At 38.9% G+C, this 27,218-nt stretch overlaps 1 non-coding gene across 1 annotated transcript; it reads right to left on the minus strand.

Moving 5' to 3' along the window:
• Positions 1-6,477: 6,477 nt before the first annotated feature.
• TRNAG-CCC (transfer RNA glycine (anticodon CCC)) lies at positions 6,478-6,550 on the minus strand. The gene has a single exon. It is a non-coding gene; the product is annotated as a tRNA-Gly (tRNA).
• Positions 6,551-27,218: the final 20,668 nt, after the last annotated feature.

Below are 27,218 nucleotides of genomic sequence, written 5' to 3' on the forward strand. Positions count from 1 at the left end.
GAAAACTCAAAAGCTTTTTTCTGTACATGTTCATGGTTACGATCCATCTTGCCTGGACCTCTTTAAATTCACCCTGCTTGCTACATATGGCTTCTTGTCTCCAAAATTAATCCAAACTGCTACTTGCTAGGATGGTCCCCCAATCTTGTTCTCTACTGTCTTCATTAATATTGGCCCTAAGAGCAATAGAAAATATAACCTATCATTTGCCAGTCCTTATTTTGAGGAAGCCCCCTTAAAACCTACCCTGCACAAAGTCTACCTACTTACCCTGACAATCAGAAGTAGAGAATCACATGTTGATGTTTGGCATAAACCCACACAATATTGTAAAGTGATTATCCTTCAATCAAAAATGAATCAATTTAATTATTTAAAAAAAATTAAACGAAAAAAGAAAAGAAGTAGAGAATCAGCATAGAAGGTCTGAGTGGTTTTGTATTTTGCTGCTAATGCTGGTACAATACGAATAAAAGTTTAAGGGTCATTTTTGAAAAGACAGACATATAATCCATAATCACAATACAATGTGAGAAACACTGTGATAGAGTTTCCTTAGGATGTTATAAGAGTAGTACGGAGATAATGAGTTGGTTTTGGATGTAATAGTTACATAAAAGTTCTAAAACAGGTCAATTAAAGCATTTTCAGTTGCAGTGAAGTTCATAGGATAATAATGAACAGATTTACTTGAGCAATTATAGGTGAGTTCATTTCACCTTGACACTATACCTCCAATTTCTAGGAAATTTTCTAATTATCAGAATGCTTAAAATACATGCAAAATTTTTAAACAGAGTTGTGGTTCTTTATCTGGAACAGTAAAAAGTTTTAACTTTTTCAATGAGATAGAAAATAGGAACAAAGTAAACTATATGCAAAGTGATATAGTCGTAACCACCTCATGTAGCCATCTGATACAGGTATTAGCCTACCTAAGTGCGTTCCAACCACATCCAACTCCCCACCAAACAGTTTAGTCCAAATATACAAATGATACAGATTTTTAACTTAGAAGACAAAATATGTGGTGAGGTCATCTACTGAGCTTTTGGGTCCAGTTTTGAATTTTTTAAGGATGAGATTTCTGTAATATACACAGGCAGACTTGGGATAGGTTTCAAGACTGGGGGGAAAACCTGATAATTTTTGAAGATAGTTAAGTATGAGAGAGTAAAAAGAGTGTATCAAAAGAGAAGAAGAATGTATAATTCAAGAGAAAAGGAAAATTAAAAGATCACATTATAAACTGCCATGTAACATGCCTTATAATGATATGTTACAATTTAATTATATCATGTGTGGATGCCATCTCCCCAGCAGGCCTGTAAGCTTCTTGAGGACTAGACAATATAGTGTGTTTCAGATACCAAGTCTACTGCAGACATAGGGTGAGCATTCAGTAATTGTATTAATAAATGAATAGGTCTTCCCTACTTCTCTTTTGGAGGGGAAAAACACCGAGTTCACTGCTTCCAAAAATTTACTTCCTTTAAACTCATACTTTGAAAAGCACACTTTAAACTAGTTTCTTTTTCCTTTTAAAAAAATGTTGTGACATATACAAAACATTAAACTTACTATTTTAACCATTTTTAATGTACAATGTGTTGGCAATAAGTACACTAAGATTATTTTGCAACCATCAACATTATCCATCCAGAACTTTATCATCCTCTCAAAAACTCTGTACCAATTAAAAAATAATCCCCCAATTTCCTCCATTTCTCAGCACCTGGTAACTTCTAATCTGCTTTCTGTCTCTATGAGTTCACATATTCTAGGTACCTCATATAGGTAGAATCATACAATTTTTGTCCTTTTGTGTCTGGCTTATTTCATTTAGCATGTTTTCAAGGTTCATCCAAGTTGTAGCTTGTATCAGAATTCAGTTCCTTTTTAAGGTTAAATAACACTCAATCATATGTATATACCACATTTGTTTATCCATTCATTAGTTCATAGACATCTGGGTTGTTTTCACACTTTGGCAGTTGTGAATAATGCTATGAACAGAGTATACAAACATCTGTTTGAGTCATTGTTTTCAATTCTTTTGGGTGTATACCTAGGAATAGAATTGCTGGATCATATGGTAATTCTCCCCTTCATGGATCACTGCCTTGTCGTGGCACTTGCATAACTCGGAGACGCTATGAGCCATGCTGTGCAAAGCCATCCAAGATGGACAGGTCATAGCAGATAGTTCTGACCAAATGTGGTGCACTGGAGGAGGGAATGGCAAACCACTCCAGTATTCTTGCCGCCAGAACCCCATGAACAGTATAAAAAGGCAAAAAGATATGACACCAAAAGATGCGCCCCCCAGGTTGGAAGGTGTCCAATAAGCTTATTGAAGAGTGGAGGGCAATTGCTATTAGCTCCAGAATGAATGAAGCAGCCGTGCCAAAGCGGAAACGACACTCAGTTGTGGCTGTGTCTGGTGGTGAAAGTGAAATCCCATGTTCTAAAGAACAATGTTTCATAGGAACCTGGAATGTTAGGTCCATGAATCAAGGTAAATTGGTTGTGGTCACACTGGAGATGGCAAGTGTAAACATTGACATTTTAGGAATCAGTGAACTAAAATGGACGAGAATGGGTGAATTTAATTCAGATGACCGTTATATCTACTACTGTGGGCAAGAATCCCTTAGAAGAAATGAGTAGCCATCATAAACAACAAGTCCAAAATGCAGTACTTTGGTGCAACCTCAAAAACGACAGAATGATCTCAGTAATATCAAAGGTACATTTCAGAAAGGATGGGCATGATAAAGGATAGAAACAGCAAGGACCTAACAGAAGCAGAAGAGATTAAGACATGGCAAGAAAACCCAGAAGAACTGTACAAAAAAGATCTTGATGACCTGAAAACCATGATGGTGTGATCACTCACCTAGAGCCAGACATCCTGGAATGTGAAGTCAAATGGGCCTTAGGAAGCATTACTACCAACAAAACTAGTGGAGGTGATGGATTTCCAGCTGAACTACTTAAATCCTAAAAGATGATGCTGTTAAAGTGCTGCACTCAATATGTCAGCAAATTTGGAAAACCCAGCAGTGGCCACAGGACTGGAAAAGGCCAGTTTTCATCCCAATTCCAAAGAAGAGCAGTACAAAAGAATGTTCAAACTACTGGGCGCTTGTGCTCACTTCCCATGCTAGTAAGGTTGTGCTCAAAATCCTTCAAGCTAGGCTTCAGCAGTACTTGAATTGAGAACTTGCAGACATACAAGCTGGGTTTAGAAAAGGCAGAGGAATCAGAGATCAAATTGCCAATATTTGTTAGATCATAGAGAAAGCAAGGGAATTCCAGAAAAACATCTGCTTCTGTTTTATCGACTGCACGAAAGCCTTTGTGTGGTTCACAACAAACTGTGGAAAATTTTCAAAGAGATGGGAATACCAGACCATCTTACCTGTCTCCTGAGAAACTTGTATGCTGGTCAAGAAGCAACAGTTATAACCTTACATGGAACTACTGACTGGTTCCAAATTGGGAAAGGAGTACAGGGTGGTATATTGTCACCCTGCTTATTTAATTTACATCTTAAATGCTGGGCTGGATGAGTTACAAGCTGGAATCGAGATTGATGGGAGAATATCAACAACCTCAGATATGCAGATAAAACCACTCTATGGCAGAAAGCAAAGAACTAAAGAGCCTCTTGATGAGAGTAAAAAAGGAGAGTGAGAAAGCTGGCTTAAAACTCAACATTCAAAAAGCTAAGATCCTACATCCAGTCCCATCACTTTATGGCAAATAGGAGGGGAAAAAGTGGAAGCAGTGACAGATTTTCTGTTCCTGGAGAGATCCCAGAGTCATTGCAGCCATGAAATTAGAAGTTGCTTGCTTTTTGAAAGGAAAGCTATGACAAACCCAGACAGTATATTAAAAAGCAGAGGCATTACGTTGCCAGCAAAGGTCTGTATAGTCAAAGATATGGTTTTTCCAGTAGTCATGTGTGGATGTGACAGTTGGACCATAAAGAAGGCTGAGTGGCGAAGAATTGATGCTTTTGAATTGTGATGCTGGAGAAGACTCTTGAGAGTCCCTTGGACAGCAAGGAGATCAAACCAGTCAATTCTAGAGGAAATCAATTCTGAATATTCATTGGAAGGATTGATGCTGAAGCTGAAGCTCCAATATTTTGGCCACCTAATGTGGCCCACTCATTGGAAAAGACAGTCATGCTGGGAAAGATTGAAGGCAAATGGAGAAGAGGGCAGCAGAGGATTCGATGGTTGGATAGCATCACTAATTCAATGGACATGAACTTGGGCAAATTCCAGGAGACAGTGAGGGACTGGGAGGCCTGGCATGCTGCAGTCCAAGGGGATGGAAAGAGTCTTACATGACTTAGCGACTGAACAACAACAACATGGTAATTCTACTTTAAACAAATATTTATTTATTTATTTGGCTGCTTTTGAGTCTTATTAATAGTGTGTCATGCACAATCTTTCATTGCAGTGCACAGACTCTCTAGTTGCAGTGCTTGAACTTAGTTGCTCTGCAGCATGTGGGATCTTAGTTCCCTGATCAGGGATCAACCCTGAATCCCCTGCATTGCTAGGTGAATTCCTAACCACTGGACCTGCACAAGGGTTCCAATTTTTCCACATCTTCACTCTTGTTATTTTCCACTTTTGATAGTCATCCTAATAAGTGTGAATTTGTAGGAACATCTTTATACATATATCTATTTAAATAGGTGAGGAAACATCTATAAATTAAGGTGCAATTTGTACTTTTTTAAGGCTCTAGATATGTATTGCCTAAACATTTTTTCCAACATAACTTTATTGTCTTCAGCTATATATCTAATACACTGTCTTCTTATTGGGCTAGCTGATCACTGTATTGTGAATTTTTGTGAAATACAAAAATGTTTTAAAACCACTTCACACTCATTGAATATTCAATAGGTAGCTGAAGACCTTCACCTCCAAACCCCTGCATGGATCCCAGAGTAAAAGTGAAAAAAAATATTTGAGGGGGCTTGAATGCAGAGGGTCTACTTTCCTTTTTATTTATTCTTTATTTTTGGCTATGCTGCTCGGCTTGTGGAATCTTCCCTATCAGGGGTCGAACCCAGGCCCTCGGCAGTGAGAGCACAGAACACGAACCACTGGGTGAGTGCGTGCTCAGCCGCTTCAGTTGTGTCCGACTCTTTGCGATCCCATGGAGTGTAGCCCGCCAGGCTCCTCTGTCCATAGGATTCTCCAGGCAAGAATACTGGAGCATGTTGCCCTGCCTTCCTTCAGAGGATCTTCCCAACCCAGGAATTGAATCCATGTCTCCTGTGTCTCCTGCACTGCAGGTGGATTCTTTACCATTGAGGCACCAGGGAAGCCCCCCTAACAACTGGACCACCAGGGAATTTCCCAGAGGGTCTACGTTCATAAGTAGCATCCAGAAGGGGAGTAAGAACACACAGTAGGAACTGCAGTTTGATAGACCCAGGGAGACAGGCCTTAGAGAACATCACAGGGCACCCCAGCTTCCGCGGGAGTGGCATGTTGTTGTTCAGTCCTTCAGTCGTGTCCGACTCTTTGCGACCCCATGGGCAACCCAAGAGTTTCTCAGAACAACAGAACGATTCTGTGTACCCAAGAGCCTGGGACAGCCTCCCAGAACTGGCCACCAGCAGCCTGTTACACAAAGGGGTAGACAATTCCAATGTAGCAGAGAGGGCCCATGAAGGAAGAGAGAGAGAAATCTGAGATCCAAAAGCTCTGAGCTCCAAAAGCAGTGACGGGCACGGACCATCTCGCAAAGGCTGATCACTAGCAGGATAAAACAGCTCCAACTGTTTTTTGGTCCTTGGGTCACATGACTCAAGATTAAAATTCCAAGGGCAGAAAGGCATACTGGCTAACTTGGGTCACGTGTCCAACTTGGTCAGAGGGGGACAAGGCAATACATAAGACTATTCATCAAGACTATGTCAAGTAGGAAACCAGTGGTTATGTAAGAAAGTAATATCAGATGATAATAACCCAAAGATGAGGTCAGAGATATCTGGCAAGCAAAAACTACAGATGTCTACCACAAGTGAAGTCACCAAGTAGATCTACCCTTCAAAGATATAATAAGCTTTGGAAAATGGCAACTTTACGGAGGCATAATTTGTATACAATAGAAGTGAAATATCTTAAGTTGATGACTTTTGACAAATGTACACATGTATGTAACCACCCCCCCAAAAGTGTGCATTTTCATCTCCCCAGAAGTTCCCTGATGCCCCATTTGCAGTCAATCTCTTATAAATGGAATAATAATCTAATATTAAAAAATTTTCACTTTATTTCTTACTAGCTTAACTATAAACTGTTTTAAAATTACTTTTTTAGTGTTTCCTCTAAGGCTAATAATATTATTTTTTTTTAAGATTTATTTATATATTTGGTGGTGCCAGATCTTAGTTGCAGCACGTAGGATCTTTTAGCTGTGGCATGTGGGATCTAGTTCCTTGACCAGGGATTGAACCTGGGCCCTCTGCATTGGGAGCGCAGAGTCTTAGCCCCTGGACCACCAAGGAAGTGCCTAATAATATATGTTCTTAAGTTATCAATCTATTTAGAGTCAATACTATAGTTCTCCACACTTCCCACTTTGAACTTTCTATTCAGTCCTTATCCCTATTTCTCTGACACTTCCTACTTCACAATGAAGCAACTTTACAACAAATAAAAATTTACAAATAAATTCACCTGCTCTTTTATACTGAATCTGATTGCTGTCATATCCTTCCCTGGGACACTTATTATAGGCCCATCCTTACATTTATTTTGTTCTGTTTGTAACAGTTATTGTCTTTTAAGCAAATTACAAGAAAGAAAACAGTCTTTTATATTTTCCTGCTTACTTACAACTCCTGACACTCTTATCTTCCTTCCTATATACAAATCATAGCAAGTTAGGAAATAAAATGGAAAGAAAGATTATAAAGGCATGGAAAACATAAACTACTGAATAAAGATTAACAATAAAGAATAAGAACAGGACTTCCCTGGTGGCGCAGTGGTTAAAAATCCGCTTGCCAATGCAGGGGACATGGGTTCCATCCCTGGTCTGGGAAGATTCCATGTGCCTTGGAGCAACTAAGTCCGTGTGGCACAACTACTAAGCCTATGGTCTTGAGCCTAGGAGCCACAACTACTGAAGCCTGCAAGCCTAGAGCCTGTGTTCCGCGACCAGAGAAGCCACTGCAATTGAGAAACCTGTGCACAGCAACCAGGGTGTAGCACTCCACTCGCCACAACTAGAGAAACCCAAGCAAAGCAACGCAGACCCAACATAGCCAAAAAGTAAATTAATAAATTGATTAATTAGTTTTAAAAAAGAATGTATTCTTTACTCATTAAAATTTATAACTTACATAATTATAAAGTTAATAAGAAATATGAATGGTCTATGTTGAGAAAAGTCACAAAACAATAAAGATGCAAAAGAGGCTTTTAATGAAAGGAGGGACATGTTTTATTCCCAGAGAGAAAGATGGTTATGTAGAGATGTGATTTCTACTTTATTCTCAACAATTCTGTGTCATTTTTGTGGTCAATATAACATACATATTGGAATTTACCTTTAAAAAGAATTCATGTATTAATTACCGGTATATCTGATTTTGCTCCAGCAATCAAGTTTTACATTTCCCTTTGTATATTCTTATTTTCTTTCTTTTCTCTGTGACTTTGGCTATATAGGTTTTTTAAAAATGTACTGTTATTTTTGCAGCGCTGCATTCTATTTCCATTCTTCCAGTGGCAAATTTTGTCTTTTATAAAATAATAGTTCTTATTTTCTGATTATAAAAGTAAGACATACCCATGAAAGAAAACTTGGAATAAATAGAAAACTAGGAAAAATTTTACTATAATTCTACCATGCAGAGATAACCACTGTTAATATCTGTAAACTTGTTTTGTCTTGAAATTACTTTTTTCCCTAAAAAACAAAGCACACTTTCTGTAACAATTTCAAGTAACACAGAGGCACTATAGTTGATATCTTTTATTTTGTCTCATCCAGTATCTATTCCTTCTTCTTCTGATGACAATACCCTGATTTGGGGCAGGGGACCTATATCTCCCCCACTTTCAGTCCATGTGTTTCAGATGGTACTGACCCAGCCCCTCAGCTCTAAGGGCTAGTACTAGACTCAGGTTTGATCAGCGTGATAATGACCTAGGCAAGTTGACACGAAATAATCCTGCAGCTTTGGTTGAAATTACATATTGGGAAAAAGAGGTTCTCTTCTACTGTGACCCACATCTAACAAGTAGAATATGATGGCAGAGATGCTATGTGACTTCAAGTTTCAACTCTGCACTCTCCTTCTTGAGTCAGTCATTCAGGGGGAAGCCAGTCACCATATTGTGTGGATACTCAAGCAGCCTCGTGGAAAGGACCCTGAAGAAAGGAACTGAGGCATCAGCCATGTGAGTGAGTCACCTTGGGAAGGAACCCTCCCGCCTCAGTTGAGCTTTCAGAGGACTGCAGCTGCACCTCACTGCTTGGCTGAATCTTCATGTGAGATCCTGAGCTCACAGCACAGCCCAGCTAACCTGCTCCTGACCCACAGAAACCTTGAGAGATAATAAATATTTATTGTTCTTTTAATTCATGAAGTTTAAGGGTAATTTGTTATGTGGCAATAGATAACTAATACAAGATTGGTTTAGGAATATAGAACTAAGCCAGTCAGAATGTGGCATTTCCCAGTAAGCTTTATTGATTTAAGAATAGGCAATTTACTAAACTGTCCAAATTAGACCAAAAGGATGGGCTTCCTTTTTAAAAAAACAAACAAACAAAGAAAAACAAAACAGTTGGGTAAGCCACTCTCTTCCACTGCCCGTAGACATGAAAATCCATATTCAGATTGTAATTGGCAGCCGTCTTGTTGTCATAAAAGCCAGCTTTAGGATAAATACAATATTGTGGATGGCAACTTGGATAGACCAAATAATTTGGGTCTTTGATAAAATTATTGAGCTACAGAAACAAATAACCATAAACTCCACCTTAACTTTATTTCTTTATTTTTAAAATATTTATTTATTTGGCTGCACCGAGTCTTAGCCACGGCAGGCAGTATCTTTGAGCTTCAGTTGCATCACATGGGCTCTTAGCCACTGCATGTTAGGATCTAGTTCCCTGAGCAGGGATCAAACCTGGGCTCCCTGCATTGGGAGTGCACAGTCGTAGACACTGGGCTATCAAGGAAGTCCCTCAACCTTAAATTTAGCCTTCCAGTTATATGAGCCCATGCATTTCCTTATCATTTTAGTCATAAAAGCCATCTTTTGGTTAGCACATGCTTTAAAATGAACATCTCCCTTTATTTTCAAGGTTTCTTAGTCACGTTGTTTGAGGTGCCTCCTCAAGTGGTGTTTTTTCTTTTCTCAACCTGTCTTTGCCTTTGGAAGAATTTATTATGTTTATTTTTATAGTGATTAGTTACATATTTGTTTCTTATTCTAACTATTTTGGCTCACGCATTCTATGTATTTTGTTTAATTCTTTAGTAATTTTGAAGTCCTATATCAGAGGTTGCAAATGATATAGCTTTATATTCAACCCGCAGATATGGTTGGGATGTTTGTCTCATAGGGTATTTAACTTTTTTTGAATCAACATTGAAAAATCTGGATTTTTTATACAGAAATTGAAATATTTTTCTAGCCGCACTTGAAAAATTTGGTCTATAACATAGGGTCTCTAGCCTTATGTGACAACAATTGTCTGGAACTGAATGGTGGCTGGACCCCCTAGAGGAGGTGTGCACCCTCTGGTCCACTAGAGTCCCTATTTTGTGTTCTTTTTCCAAACTGGTGAGTGAACTGCATTTTATATTTATAATCTTTGCTTTTACTATTGTTTTCTTGTGGTAGAAAATGCTCCTGTTTGCATGATGCTGTCAGTTTTATTGAAGACCTAAGGACTGTTGTTATGGACTGAATTGTTTCCCCATCCCCAAAATTCATCTGATGGAGTCTTAAGCCCCTGAAATGATGGTATTTGGAGATGATGCCTTTGGGAGATAATCGGGTTTAGATGAAGTCATGAGATTGGGGCTCTCTTGATGGGATTAGTGTCCTTATAAGAAGAGACAGAAGAAAAAAAGAGACAGCATGGGAACTTCACTGGTGGTCCAGTGGTTAAGACTACATGCTCCTAACGCAGGTGGCCTGGGTTCAATCCCTGGTCAGGGAACTAGGTCCCACATGCCACAACTAAAGATCCTGCATGCCACAGTGAAGACCTGGCACAGCCAAATAAAATAACTTTTTTAAAAAAGAAGAGATACCCAGGGCCCTCCCACCTGACTGCAATCCCTGCCCTCTTCACAATATGAGGATATATCAAGAAGACAAGTGTCTACAAGCCAGGAAGAATGTTCTCACAGAACCTGATGATTCTGGCACCCTGATCTCAGACTTCCAGGCTCTAGAACCATGAGGAAATGCATTTCTGTTGTTTAAGCCAACCAGTCTATGGCATTTTGTCATGTCAGCCCAACCTAATTATAATATACTATTTTTCAAACAAAAAGAAGTAAGAATGTCTACTTCTACATTACCTCTCTGGCCCCTGTGGACTTTTGGGTTTGCAATTTCTGTTTAAATCCTTTTTTATTTTACTTGTGGTGACCCACAATCTGTTAAGAATTTTGGTATCATCCAGTATTTTTATGACCATCAAGATCTGTTATCTATAATTTTGCTGCCCTACCCGGGATAGTTTGAACAAGATTTCATTCCCCCCCCCACCTTATGCTTCTACTTTTATTGTGATTTAGTTCAAGATTGTTTTACTTTTTCTTATTTTGTCTCTTCGGCTTTAAGATCTCTTCTGAAGAATTGCATTAAATTTCTAAATCACTTCATCAATGACAATTTATACTTAACTGTAAGCTTCATTGGATTTTTTGGCTTATCATGGTTTCTAATAAATCATGCTTCCCTTTTACAATGTTTTTATTGTGATTTGTGTTTTATTTTGCTGCAATCCTTCCTCAAGGAAGAAAGAAATCTCTGTTGATAGGTGGTTTGCACTCCTCCAGAACTTATGTCAGTCACTCTTTCTGCCAAGGAAGGCCTCCCGCTCCAAGGCTACATCATCCTGTTGCAGGCTTTACCCTGGGAGGAGAACCCTGGGCATGGAGCAGGCCTGCAAGTGAACACCCTCCCACAGCAAGAAAGCAAGGGAAGTCCTGGAGTCTTGAGGAATTTCACTGATGTGATTTGGCTGAGCCTTTTTTTGAAAAATTTTATCTTTCTCTGTTTGTTGTAGTTGACAAAAATTAGTCAAATTTCAGCCAGTTAATCTGACTGCCAAAGTAAATTGCCATGTCAGAGGGAGCCAGGTATAGCAGTCTAGAATCATGATCCTCTTTCCTTACAATAGCTAATGCTGGACTTCCCTGGTGGTCGGTCCAGTGGTTAAAAATCCACCTGCCAATGCAGGAGACATGGGTTTGATCTCTGGTCCCGGAAAATCCCACACGCCGTGGGGCAACTAAGCCCGTGTTCCACAACTACTGAGCCTGCATGCCACGGCTACTGAATGAAGCTCTAGAGGCTCTGTAACAAGAGAAGCCGCCACAATGAGATGCCTGTGCACCACAACCAGAGAAAGCCCCTGCGCAACAACGAAGACTCAGTGCAGCCAAAAATAAATAAACTAAAACAAAACAAAAAACGGCTAATGTTGCTCCATTGTCACTTTGCATCTACTGTTGAAGATGAGAAAGCATGGAAAGTTATGAGTTTCTTTTATCTTTGGAATACAGAAAAGTCACCAGGATTCACTTGGCATCATCTTTGATTCCTTTCTTTCTCACACCCCACATCCTACCCACCAAGAAATCTCATTGGTCCTACCTTTAAAATACATGTATAATCTGATCACCTTTCACCATGTCTATTGCAACCTCCCCAGTCTAAGCCACTATCATCTCTCATCTGGATGACTGAGATAGTCTCCTAAAACAGTCGTACTGCATTCACTCAAAGTAAAAACGAAATTCCTCATGTTGGCCATGGTGACTCCATATGATCTGAAGCTCCCTTCACCCCATCTCACCTCCATGACCTGATCTCCTACTGCTTTCCTCCTCATTCTATTCTAGCCAGAGTGGTCACCTTGCTCTACTGTTCTCTCTGCCTGGAACACTCTTCCCACAAATAATCTCACTATTAACTCTCTCACCTTCTTTAAGTCTTTGCTCAAATGATGCCTTTCAAATGAGACTTTCCCTAATCACCCTAAATAATGTTGTAAGTAGCCCTCCAACCCATTTGCTTCTGATCCTCTCCGTTATCTGTTTCATTTGCTTTCTGTAGCACTTATCATCTTCCAACAAACTAGTAATTATTATGTTGATTACCTCTCCTCCTGCTGGAATGTAAGTTCTACAAGTGTAGTGATTTTGCCTGTTTTGTTCACAGTTTTATCTCCAATGTCTGCAAGAGTACTCAACACACACAATTAGGTGCTCAATGAATATTTGTTGAATATAATGAGTCAGATACATTTTAAAAAATTTATTATTTGTTTTAATCTTTGGCTATACCGAGTGGCATGTGGATCTTATTTCCCAGATCAGGGATCAAACCCACACCCTCAGTGTTGGAAGTGTGACGTCTTAATCACTGGACCGCCAGGGAAGTACCTATACATTTTTAGATTAAAAATGTATTCATGGAACTCTGTTCAATGTTATATGGCAGCCTGGAGGGGAGGGGAGTTTGGGGGAGAATGAATACATGTATATGTATGTCTGAATCCCTTCGCTGTTTACCTGAAACTATCACAACATTGTTAATCAGCTATCCCCCAGCACAAAATAAAAAGTTTAAAAAATAAATTAATAAAATAAGAATTTTATCATATGATTTTCAAAAAAAAAGGAAAACAAAAACGTAATAAATTGCCCCTTATACATTATCCAGCTACAATTATTATTGACATTTTGCAATATTGTTGAGTACACTATATTTAGATGTGGCTTAGATGTGGCTTATCTTTCAGTCGGAGAAGGCAATGGCACCCCACTCCAGTACTCTTGCCTGGAAAATCCCATGGACGGAGAAGCCTGGTAGGCTACAGTCCATGGGGTCGCTAAGAGTCGGACACGACTGAGCGACTTCACTTTCACTTTTCCCTTTCATGTACTGGAGAAGGAAATGGCAACCCACTCCAGTATTCTTGCCTGGAGAATCCCAGAGACGGCGGAGCCTGGTGGGCTGCCGTCTATGGGGTCGCACAGAGTCGGACACGACTGAAGCGACTTAGCAGTAGCAGTAGCAGCAGTATCTTTCAGTAATCTAAAATAAAGATGACATTGGCTAACATTTTTTCCCAAAGTAATCTGTGGGAAAGCCTTCTTTTTCATTCTAAAATGAGATAATCCTAAACTTTAAAAAATTGCTTATATAAGAAATTGCCTCTTCTAATTCATGTTGATGTTTGGCAGAAACCAACACAATACTGAAAGCAATTATCCTTCAATTAAAAATAAATGCATTTATTAAAAAAAAATTGCCTCTTTCCAAACCTGTCATGTGACTCAGCTCCAATGGGAATTACTTGAAGAAGAAGGTATAAAAGGAGTTCTTTAGTTTCCGGACACAAGCTGAAATTTTTCCTTTTTACAACTCTTGAATCATTTTATCAAGAAGTTGGAGACATAGGAAGTAGAATGTGTGTGATTTGTTGACAATCTTAGCCAATTCAACATCTGCTTTATATTATTTTGTTTCTAAACAGTATTTAAAACATTCCTGACTTCTAGTTAAAAAGGTAGCTTGAAGAACTGTGGTGGGTTGTTTTCTTTTTTTTTGTCAAAATGTTCCCTCTTGCCAACACTCCATTATAGCAACAGTAAACTTAAACAAACGAACAAAAAAAACACATTTATTTGGCTGCCTCAGGTCTTAGTTGCAACATGTGGGATCTAGTTCCCTGACCAGGGATTGAACTCACATCCTCTGCATTGCAAAGCACATTCTCAACCACTGGACCACCAGGAAAGTCTCTAAACTTTTTTTTTTTTTTTTTAAGAGGCATAGACTGATAAGAATAAAGAAAACAAGAATGGAGGCAACAGCAACAATATTTTGGCAACTGTAATGTAGATGAGATGGATGGGTATTAACTGACTTAGTAGACCTAAGAAAGCACAATCTTCAACCAGCAATGGAGAAAATAGAGAATTAATCTGATTTGTGTCAGAGAACTCACAAGATTCAGGAATTGTTGGCACGAGGTACCTCTGGAATTGGGGGAAAAGGAGTGGATAAAAACAGGAAGATTGACAGAAAATCTGACTAGAAAACGTTAGGCTCCTATGTGCTCACTTCCACACATACTGACAAACACCTCTGCTTCTTCTTAGAAGCAGAGTGGAATCGTATTCTTTCCAGAGGGTAAAACACAGGGTGTCTGGTCTAGGGGATACCAGGTTCAGTTGAAGGTAGGAGTTTCATGCTAAAAACAGGTTCGGTGAGTGAAAAACATTTTATTATAAATGTTCAGATGCTTCTACTACCCACTAGCCTTCTTCTAGGTTCCCAGAATGCTGACAGCCAGGTCTGTACCCTTCATGCAGGAGAAGGGGCTTCTCTAGGGAGTCTGATCAGCCCAAAAGAACTACAGAGAGTGACATCAATGGAGTTCCCCGGTGGTCCAGTGGCTAAGACTCCACATTCTCAATGCAGGGGAACTGGGTTCGATCCCTGGTCAGGGAACTAGATCCCACATGCTGCAATTAAGAATTTGCACACTGCCACTAAAGAACCTGTGTGTTCCAACTAAGACTTGGCACAGCCAAATAAATACATATTTTTAAAAAAGAAAGTGACAGCAGGGTTCCTCAGCAAAAGTCAGTACAGGCCCACAGTGAACAAGTCCCACCTGCAGACAGAGCCTGGTGGCATCTCAATTAAATATGAGCATGCAGCCATGCATCTAATATAAAACACAGTAACCGGAGCAAACAGAAAAAGCAACTTGGAGGAAACCTATATATCAAGGGAGAAGAAAACATGCAAAAACTATGTCTCATACCTTCAGATATATTTTATCTGTAAAACAAGAATAAGATGCAATTTTAAAAGGCACTTTAAATTCTAAACTTTAGAGAGCAATGATGAGATGGTTAGGTAACATCACGTACTCAATAAACATGAATTTGGTCAAACTCTGGGAGATAATGAGGGACAGGGAAGCCTGCTGTGTTGCAATCCATGGGGTCACAAAGAATTGAAAATGGCTTGGTAACAGAACAACAACAAGCATCTTGGAAATTAAACAGATGATCCCAGAAGTTAAAATCTCAATAGTAGTTTTGGAAGTGAAAATTGAGGAAATCTCCCAGGAAGCTGCAAAAAAATTGATAGGAAATAGAAAAGAAAAAATAGGGAATCAGGCTGAGAGGAATGACATTTTCAAATATTAGGAAGTAGAAAAAAGAAAAGAAAATATAGAGAAAAATAGAGGGGAGAAAATAATCCAGATATAATTTAGGATTATTTTTCCAAACCATAGGACATGAGTTTCTAGACAAAAAGAGCCTACCAACCGCCTAGAAAAAAATGAATGAAAATGAACATCCACCAAGACTCATCATCATGATATTTTAGAGCATCAAGGACAAAGAATAAATCTTTCCAGGAAGATTTTGGAAAACAATCAAAGTGACATCAAACTTATCAACAGCTATACCATTGTGAATATTTTTATTAGTGTATGGTGTCAGAAAATTCCTTTGAGGGAAAATTATTTCCAACATAGAATTCCCTACTCAGCCAAATTATCAGTTAAGTGTAAAAGTAAAGCAAAAATATTTTCAGACATAGAACATCTCAAAAAAATTGCTCCCCACTTACCTGTCCTCATAAAACAGCTGAAGAATGGACTCTACCAAAATGAAGGAATAAACCAAGAAAGAGAAAAGAATAGGAAACAGAATTGAAAAATTGAGGGACCGACCAAAACAGAGCTAAAGTAAAGCCCTAGGATGATAGTAATAGTAAAGGCAGAAACCAACAGGACAGTGGCACAGCCCTAGAGAGGAACCGGTATAGTCTAGAGCCCATCAGAAGACTCTGGAAAAGGGACTTCCCTGTGGTTCAGTGGCTAAGACTCTGAGCTCCCAGTGCAGGGGTTCCAGGTTCGATCTTCTCGGTCAGGAAACTAGATCCTGCATACCACTAGATTCCACACACTGCAACTAAAACAATCCTGCATGCAGCAACTAAGAACCAATGCAGTCAAATACATAAATATTAAAAAAAAACTTTCACTCTAGAAAAGATGTCTAAAATAAGGTTAAATTGGAAGAATATTATTGCTAGAATACTACTGTTTTTAAATGTTTCAAGCGCAGATTTACATAACCAGAGGAAGTTTGGGATTTAATTAATAAATAAATAGAAAGTTAAATAAACTAAAATCAACAGTTTTGCCCACAAAAGGCAAAACATGTAAGAAAAAGGAGAAATCACAGTGTAATACTAAACTTGAAAAGAATAGTATTTACATGTTGATCTATTGAAATTATAAACTAAATATACGGGAAGGATAAGGAAATGGGAAGGGTGCCTATGTGACATGGTAGAGACGGTAGAAGAGTTAAATCCTGGGACTTACCTGGTGGTCCAGTGGCTAAGACACTGCACTCCCAATGCTGGGGGGCTGGGTTCTATCCCTGGTCAGGTAATTAGATCCCATATGTCATAACTAAAGATCCTGTGTGTCACAACTGAGACCTGGTGCAGCCAAATATATAATTTTTAAAAAATATTTGCTAATTTAAAAAAAGAGTTAAATCCTCATCTTCCACGAGAGGAAGACAATAGATAATGCCTGAATTTGAAAAATAAGAAGCTCCAGTGCAGGTTATTTTAGAGATAAGGAGGTGAATTCCAAAAAGAAAATCATTTGAGAAGGTGAAAATTGGTGGCCAATTGGGAAAATATTTCATAAAAGAGTAGACGGATAACAAGGGCATCAAATTTCGCAATAGGAACACTGTTGTTAGCAAAGTCTTAATTAGTGTATAGACTTGGTAAATGACCTTGAGGGAAAAAATAATTTCCAATCTTAAACAATCTGAGAACAGAAAACTGAAAGGAGGATTGCTGTTTTACATAATAAAACTATAATAGAACTATTTGACTCTTAAGTGAACGCATAACTTTAAAAAAACTAATTACAAAATATTTTACACGATTCTATTAGGGGTACTAAGTTAAAAATTAAGTAACTCATATGGCTAAATTAGTTGGTTTATTATTATTCTTATATGGAAATTAAAAGCTAATTTTTCTCCTTGATAAAGTAACTAACAAATGATCAAGTTAAAACATGAAAATGTTGTACTTCCCTGGTGGTCCAGTGGTGAAGAATCTGCCTGCCAATGCAAGGAACAGGGGTTTGATCCCTGTCAAGGAAGATCCCGTATGCCGTGCGGCAGTTAAACCCGTAAACCACAATTACTGAGCCCATGTGTCGCCACTACTGAGCCTGCATGCCTAGAGCCTGTGCTCTGTGACAAGGGAAGCCCAAGCTCTGCAAGGAAATGTAGTTCCTGCTCACTAGAGAAAACCCGCGTGCAGCAACAAAGACCCAGCACAATCAAAAATAAAGTAATTAAAAAAATAAAATGTTTACTGCTGAATGAATTCAGTGAACTTCTTTGACCCAGTTAAAGAACTTAACATTCATGAAGTAATAACTGAAAAACTTTCAGAAGAGCTATTGTGTAGTTTCACATTAATTTAGCTTTTCCTTTTTAATATGCCTTCATTACAAGAGAAAACATCTGTCAAGCCTGAGAAAAAGGAATGAACTCTGGTCTTCAGGCAATTCCTCCCCACCCCGCTGCCATACACACACCATGTGCTGAGGCCATATAAGTGGTTGGAGTTTAGTGGAAGCTGGGAAGGGTTGATAATGTCTGCCTAACCAAAGGTATCTTTTCTACCTGATTGTCAAGATGTCAGAAAAAAATCCTCATGCTAATTACTCTTTTATATGTGGACATGTGGGCCTCCTGTTAAAATGAAAATAGTTTAACTGGGAGTGAATCTACTAAGTCAGCATCACCTATTAACAATTTAGTTTATCCGTTTATCTCTTAGCATACTCCTGGCGATAAAGAACACGGAAATAGGGACTTCCCTGGTGGTCCAGTGGTTAAGACTCCACACTTCTAATGCAGGGAATTAGAAGTGTGGAGTCTTAAGATCCCATATGCCTGCCACACAGCGAGACACCCCAAAAAAGGACATAGAAATAGTAAGCATTGAACAGGAGAGAAGAAAGAATGATCTGAATTGGCACTGTCCAGTAGAAACATAATACCATTCACATATGTTAATATGAAATTTTCCAGTAACAAGTAAAAAGAAACAAACCAACAAGGACCTACAGTATAACCCAGGGAACTACACTCAATATCTTGTAATAATTTATAATGGAAAAAAACCTTAAAAAGATTTTATATTTTATTATTTTGCTGTACACCTGGAACTAACACATTATAAAGCAAATGTATTTCAAGAAAAATTTAAAAAGTAAAAGCAAACGGCTGAAATTCTTTTTAATATATTTTGCTTAACCCATCGCATATATAAATATTATCATTTCAACATAGAATCAATTAAAAATTTCTAAGGAGATATTTTACATTCTTTATTTTACTACATCTTTAAAATCCAGTGTGTATTTTACACTTACAGCACATCTCAGTTTGAACCAGACACATTTGAAGTGCTTAATAGTCATATTGGCTAATGGCTCTCATATTAGACCAAGAGAGTTTAAATCAGTGGTTTTCAAAGTGTGGTCCCTGGACCACCAATATCACCATTGCCCTAAAACTTGTTAGAAATAAAAATTCTGAATCCTCACCCCAGATCTACTGAATGGGGGCTTCCCTTGTAGCTCAGTGGTAGAAAATCTGCCTGCCAATGCAGAAGAGACAGGTTCGATCCCTGATCCTGGAGGATCCCATATGCTCTGGAGCAACTAAGCCCCTGCACCGTAACTACTGAGCCTGTGCTCTAGGAGCTGCAACTACTGAACTCCACACAGCCTAGAGCCGGTGCTCCATAAGAAGAGAAGCCACTGCAATGAGAAACCCTGGCAGCTCAAACAACTAGAGAGTAGCCTCCTGCTCGCCACAACTAGAGAAAAGCCTGAGCAGCAACTACGACCCAGCACAGCCAAAAAGAAAGAAAGAAAGAAATGTATAATAGGCTCCAGTTTCATCCACCTCATTTAGAACTGATTCAAGTGCATTCTTTTTAATAGCTGAGTAATAGTCCATTGGGTATATGTACCACAACTCTCTTATCCATTTGTCCACAGTGGACATCTAGGTGGCTATTATAAACAGTGCTGTGATGAACATTGGGGTACACAAGTCTCTTTCCTTTCTGGTTTCCTCAGTGTGTATACCCAGCAGTGGGATTGCTGGGTGGTATGGTGGTTCTATTTCCAGCTTTTTAAGAAATCTCCACACTGTTCTCCGTAGTGGCTGTACTAGTTTGCCTTCCTACCAACAGTGTAAGAGGGTTCCCTTTTCTTCACACCCTCTCCAGTATTTATTGTTTGTAGACTTTTTGATAGCAGCCATCCTGACTGGTGTGAGATGGTACCTCATTGTGGTTTTGATTTGCATTTCTCTAATAATGAGTGATGTTGAGCATATTTTCATGTGTTTGTTAGCCATCTGTATGTCTTCTCTAGAGAAATGTCTGTTTAGTTCTTTGGCCCATTTTTTGATTGGGTCATTTATTTTTCTGGAATTGAGCTGCATGAGCTGTTTGTGTATTTTTGAGATTAATTCTTTGTCAGTTGCTTTGTTTGCTATTATTTTCTCCCACTCTGAAGTCTGTCTTTTCACCTTGCTTATAGTTTCCTTCGTTGTGCCAAAGCTTTTAAGTTTAATTAGGTCCCATTTGTTTATTTTTGCTTTTATTTCCATTACTCTGGGAGGTGGGTCATGAGGATCTTGCTGTGATTTATGTCAGAGAGTGTTTTGCCTGTGTTTTCCTCTAGGAGTTTTATAGTTACTGATCTTACACTTAGATCTTTAATCCATTTTGAGTTTATTTTTGTGTATGATGTTAGAAAGTGTTCTAGTTTCATTCTTTTACAGGTGAGTGAAACTGGAGCCTATTATACAGAGTGAAGTAAGTCAGAAAGAAAAACACCAATACAGTATATTAACACATATATATGGAATTTAGAAAGATGGTAACGATGACCCTATATGCGAGACAGCAAAACAGACACAGATATAAAGAACAGACTTTTGGACCCTGTGGGAGAAGGCGAGGGTGGGATGATTTGAGAGAATAGCATTGAAACATGTATATTACTATATGTGAAATAGATCGTCAGTCCAAGTTCGATGCATGAAACAGGGCACTCAAAGCTGGTGCACTGAGACAGCCCAGAGGGGTGGGATAGGGAGGGAGGTGGGAGGGGGGTTCAGGATGGGGGACAGGTGTATACCTGTGGCTGATTCGTGTCAATGTGTGGCAGAAACCACCATAACATTGTAAAGTAATTAGCCTCCAATTAAAATAAATAAATTAATTAAAAAAATAAAAATAACAAGATTTAGCAACAAATGTATAAATGTATAATTTTTCTAAAATAGTCATCACAGTTGATAAACTCTGGGCACATGTTTAGCTTATTGACATATTTTGCATTCATTGTATATTCATTTTGGTTTTAAATATACTCAATGAAGTTCTTGAGAAGTGAATAAGTAGTCAATAAACAGATATACTCCTATTTATAGAACTAAATAATAAATGAAACTGTTTTAAATGCTTTCCTTTATTTTCATAAACCAGGTTCTTATTGAAATGCTTATTCAATGATTTATGTACTGAGTTAAATACCACACTTGTCTATTTCATTTTGTCATTAGTTCTTGCAAAATATAGCCTAACCAGAGAGTCATGGATATTTGTTCATTTACCAAAAATCTTATCCTATAATAAATACTACTTATTTTGGCCAAAAAAAGAGAAAGAAATACTGATGGTATGGGCCCACAGTCTGTTTTAACAAGCCTTTCAGGTGATTCTGAAACATGCTAAATTTGAGAGCTAGCAGTCTAAATCACGAGGAGCTGATAGGAGAATTTTTTTTCCTTAACTCTGTTAAATACTTAATACGTTCAATGTGGGTTAAAATTTTTTAAATACAAAAGCGTATATAGGGAGAAGCCTCCTTTCCTGCTCTGGCCCAAACCACCCATTTCCCATCCCCAGAAGCAATCAAGATGGTCTGTTTGTCAATAGCCTCCAAAATGACCTTCAGGGATCCCTGCCTCCTAGTTATTCCTCTGATACTGAGACATAAGTCTATATTTTGGTTTTCATCCCTAGCCCTTTGGTCAGAGCAATTTTTTTTTGGAAGTTGCTTTACACTGCTGTGTCACTTTCCACTGTAAAGCAAAGTGAATCAACCATACATATACATACACCCCCTCTTTTTTGGATTTCCTTCCCATTTAGGTCACCATAGAACACCAAGTAGAGTTCCCTGTGCTATACTGTAGGTTCTCACTATTTCATACACAGCAGTGTATATACATCAATCCCAATCTCCCTATCCATCCCAACCACCCCCCTTCCCACTTAGCATCCATATGTTTGTTCTCTATGTCTGTGTCTTTATTTCTGCTTTGCAAATAAGACCATCTTTATCATTTTTCTAGATTCCACATATATGCATTAATAGACAATATTTGTTTTTCTCTTTCTGACTTACTTCACTCTGTGTGACAGTCTCTGTGTCCATTCATGTTCCTGCAAATGACACAATTCTGTTCCTTTTTTATGGTTGAGTAATATTCCATGTATATATGTACCACATCTTCTTTATCCAGTCCTCTGTTGGTGGACATTTAGGTTGCTTCCATGTCTTGGCTGTTGTAAATAGTGTTGCAATGAACATTGGGGTGCGTGTATCTTTTTTAATTTTCTCAGGGTAAATGCCCAGTAGTTGGATTGCTGGGTCATGTGGTAGTTCTATTTTTAGTTTTTAAGGAACCTCCTTACTCTTCTTCATAGTGGATGTACCAATATACATTCCCACCAACAGTGTAAGTGGGTTCCCGGACAGAACTATTAAAACCTTTGTAATATTCTAAGTGATAAAGGTGCTAGGAACATCTTTTCTTTTAAAACTTGGTCTTTGACCCTGATTCGTGACAGAGAGCTCCTCAATCCCTTGAGGTTGGATGACAGGAGCATCTTTTGCTCTAATGAAGTGACTCTTGGTCGTCTTCAGATAGGAGCTGGTCACCTTACAGACTAAGCCATCATTAAAAGCTTGGAACTTTCAGCCTTACCTCCTACCTGAGGAGGGGGGATGGGTTGGAGATTGAGTTACTAATCAATCATGCCTGTGTGATAAAGTCTCTATAAAAATCCCACAACTGCATGGCTCAAGGAGCTTCTGGATTGGTGAACACATACACGTGCTGGGATGGTAGCATATTCCCAACTCCACAGGGGTAGAAACTCCTGCACTCCAGGACCCTTCCAGACCGTCGCCTATGTACTCCTTCCTCCAGCTGTTCATCTGGGTCCTTTATCATATTCTTTGCACGTATCTGTGTGCTCAGTCATGTCCGACTGTTTGAGACCCCATGGACTGTAGCCCACCAGGCTCCTCTGTCAGTGGAATTTTCCAGGCAATAATACTGGAGCAGGTTGCCACTTTCTATTCCAGGGGATCTTTCTGACCGAGGGATCGAAGCTGCATCTCCTGCATTGGTAGGTAGATTCTTTACCACGGAGCCTCCAGGGAAGCCCATCATATCCTTTATTATATAATAGCTGGTAAATATAAATGTTTCCTGAGTTCTGTGAGTTATTCTGGCAAATGTCAAACTTGAGGAGAGCGTGATGGGAACCCCAATTTATAACTCGTCAGTCATGAGAAGTACAGGTGACAACCTGGGACATGCGATTGGTATGTGATGTGAGGGCAGTCTTGTGGGACCAAGCCCCTAACTTGTGGGATCTGATATCAGCTCTAGGCAGTGTCAGAACTGAACTGAATTATTGGATACCCCGCTGGTATTGGAATGTTGGTCAATGGGGGAAAACCCCACATAGAAGGTGAGAGTAAGGGAAAACAGTACATTTTCCTAAACAACTCCCTTATATAATCCTCTCTCACATTGGATCAGGGTTGGTCACACAGACCAGTAAACTACTGTAGTAGTGATGACATGTCCATTCTGAGGCTAGGGTATAATAAGACATGACAATTGCCTGCTCTCTCTCGTATCAGTCACTGGAAAGGCGGGTGGGAGGGCAGCTACCATGTTGCAAAGATACTCAAGCGTTAGAGAGAGGTCCACGTAGTCGGGAACTGAGGCCCTCAGCCAAGAGCCTGTAAGAAACTGAGGCCTCAGCTAATAGCTGTATGTGTGAACCACCTTGGCAGTGGATTCTCCAAGCCCAACAAGTCTTAAAATGACTGCAGCCCTAATTGACATCTGAATTTCAATATCGTGACAGATCCTAAGTCAGAACCACCTAGCAAAGCAGCTTCTAAATTCTTAACAAACACATGCGGTGAAATTACAAATATTTGCTATTTTAAACCATCAAATTTTGCTATATCTTTCTCTGCAATAATAAATAACTAATCTACCATGTTTAGAAGAATTTTGAAAGAGTTTCTTGAGGTCAATACAAACAGTAAAACTGGGCCTAATGAATCTAAACTGCTGCTTTAAGAATATATTATTTACGTTAGCTTTTGTATAAACAAAACCAAAAAAACCCACAGTTATTTCTTAAAGATTTTAAGATTGTAAACATGAGTCTTTCTTATTACACACACACACACACACACACACACACACACACAGAGTACAGAATTATGTAAAGTAAATAGAACAACTCCCCCACTTCTATTTCCTTCTTTTTCATGAAATACAGTTTATTTTGAGTATATTCTCATTTCCCCTCCAAGTCACCCAAAATCTGTTTCTTTCGCTTGCAATCAGAAGAATTGTAATAGAAGATAAAATATATATATACCATAATTTAAGCTGTCTTGTCCTTGGACATTTAAATTACTTCCAGTTTTTATTATTAATAATATTGCAACCAAATATTCCTTACATATATATCTTTGCTTCCTGTGTATTATCTTTAAGATAAATTCTTAGAAACTTTCCTGGCCATCCAGTGGTTAAGACTCTAATGCAGGGGGAGTGGGTTCCATACCTGGTTGGAGAACTAAGATCTCACAGGCCTTGCGGTGTGGCCAAAAAAAAAAAGATAAGTTCTTAGAAATGAAATTGCTGAGTGAAAAAGGTATGTTCATATAAAGACTTGATGGGCTGTGTGCTCAGACCCTCAGTTGTGTCTGACTCTTTGCAACTCCATGGACTGTAGTCAGCCAGGCTCCTCTGTCCATGGAATTTTCCAAGCAAGAATACTGGAGTGGATTGCCATTTCTTACTCCAGGGGATCTTCCTGACTCAGGGATCAAACCGGCATCTCTTGTGTCTCCTGCATTGGCAGGCAGAAAAACTGGATAAATACTGCCAAATTTCCTTCAATAAACATCATACCAATGTACACCTTCATGAATATTGTTGCTGGGGACTTTGAATGCTCCTTTCCCCACCTCCAACTCCAATTCTAATTAATGAAGAGCATACACCAGAAAAAAAAAATGTCAAAAGGGAATAGAAGTACAATTGCATAAGTATGGACAAGATCCCACTGCTCCAATGCTAAGCTGTAATTTAGCTGAGGTCAGAGGCCAAAGTAAAGACTTTTATTGCCAGCCTGAATCCAGCCTTTGTGACCCACACACTCTGGCTTTCTTGCAGAGAAAGCAGTCAAAAAGTGAAATTCCCTTCCTCTTATAAATTAAAGTTCCAAAAATCTGTCCTTCCCAATTTCCACTGCTCCTGATGAATTTGGTTTCCAATAGCAGGAACTAAATCTCAAACTCCTATCCCAGCCAAAAAAGTGAAGCCCCTTTGAAATATCTTCAAAGTGGGAGTTATTTCTCCCAGTAACAGATGAAGGAGATATTCTATTTGATTCATTATGAAGAAACACTGGCTGAGAGGTGGTTCTGAAGGATTTTTTTGTTGAGGAAGAGAACAGAGGTCTTTCTCTCAGAGTTGGTTTGTGAAATAATTGACTGAGGATTGGAAGGGCTCATCTCTGCTCTACTGTTGGTCTGTTAGTTCGTTGGATAGATGGGGAAGTAGAGACCTGATTCCTGTGCCACTGGTTACATTAAGCTGTATTTCTTCAGGGAAATAACTAGCAAGGTAGGGTGTTGACTGTTAACATGGTTACTGATTATATTTCTAAAGTACAAATCTATGGTTTTCAGTTCAGTTCAGTTTAGTCTCTCAGTCGTGTCCAACTCTTTGCGACACCATGGACTGCAGCATGCCAGGCTTCCCTGTCCATCACCAACTCCCAGAGCCCACTTAAACTCATGTCTATCACATAGGTGATGCCATCCAACCATCTCATTCTCTGTTGTTCCCTTCTCCTCCTGCCTTCAATCCTTCCCTGATTAAAAACTTCTGATGATTCATCATTGCCCAAATCAAAAAGTCTACACTTCCTGATTTGGCTTTTTTTTTTTTTTTTTGGATGAAATAAAGACAAGAGTTTATTTCAGGTTGAATGATTTTAGTTGAGAAAGGTCTGGGCTGACATCTCTTCATGCATAAATTAATCCCATCTATGAAAATGTTACAATTTCTTGGGACATTTTACTAGGATTTTCTTTTCTTTTCTTTTTTTTTTTTAAATTTTATAAATTTATTTATTTTAGTTGGGGGCTAATTACTTTACAATATTGTAATACTTTTTTAAAGCCCTTCACAATCCAGTGCAGGGGTTTCCCTGATGGCTCAGTCAGTAAAGAATCTGCCTGCAGTGCAGGAGACCTGGGTTCGATCGCTGAGTCAGAAAGATCCCCAGGAGAGGGAAATAGCAACCTACTCTAGTATTCTTGCTAGGGCAATCTCATGGACAGAAGAGCCTGGTGGACTAAAGTCCATGAGGTTTGCAGGAGACAGACAGGACTTAGTGACTAAACCACCACACCCACAATCTAGTCCAAACCTACATTTTCATCTCTTTCACTATTCTACCCGATCTCCTACCCTACTACCCTGTTTCTTGAAATCTGGTCTTCAACCATGTCAAAAAATTGGCCACTGCTTAATCAGTCAACACACAGTGAGTCATGTTCCCCATGTTTTTATTTAAAATAATTTTATTCATTCATAAATTATTTTTGGCTGTGCTGAGTCTTAGTTGCTGCACAGGCTCCTCTAGTTGCGGTGAGAGGGGGCGACTCTTTGTTGCAGTGCTCGGGCTTCCCACTGTGACGGCTTCTCTTGTTGCCGAGCACAGGCTCTAGGTGAGCCAGTGGGCTTAGTAGCTGTGGCGCACAGGGTTAGGTGCCTCGAGTGTGGGATCTTCCTGGATTAAGGGTCGAACTCGTGTCTTCTGCATTGACAGGTGGATTCTTTACCACTGAGCCACCAAGGAAGTCCCTCCTCATGTTCTTCACACGATTTATCAATATTGAGACCACCTATTTACCCTGAATTAGAATATATCCTGCCTAGGCTATCAGACAGCTCCAAGTTAAATTTGATGCCAACTCACTGAACTCCCATTAGCCTAATTGTCTTTTCCAATTCTTTGGACCAGATCTCTGTCCCTATGCTTAAGATTTTACTTTATAATTTTCATTTATTTATTTACTTATTATTTTTGGCCACACCATGCAGCATTTGATATTTTAATTCCCTGAGTAGGGATCAACCCATGTCTCCTCTAATGGAAGTGTGGAGTCTTAACCTGGACTACCAGGAAAGGCCCAAGATGTTACTTTTTTAAATTACAAAATCAATGGAATATAGAGAAGAAAAACAGTATTAGTTTGTTAAAAAGAAATAATGCTGTTATTTAAAAAAAACAAGTACTTAAATGTGTAAACTATACAACCCTCCAGTCTTCCCTAATCCCACTCCCTTGATATAGCTGTTGTTAAGCGTAATAAATATAACTTTGATTTTTAAAATATTTTATTTGGCTGCCCTGGATTGTAGCTGCGGCATGGGGGATCTAGTTCCCTGACTAGGGATTCAA

Source organism: Giraffa tippelskirchi, chromosome 3 (assembly GCF_054371585.1).
Source record: "Giraffa tippelskirchi isolate mGirTip1 chromosome 3, T2T-mGirTip1v1.2.pri, whole genome shotgun sequence".
Classification (NCBI taxonomy): domain Eukaryota; kingdom Metazoa; phylum Chordata; class Mammalia; order Artiodactyla; family Giraffidae; genus Giraffa; species Giraffa tippelskirchi.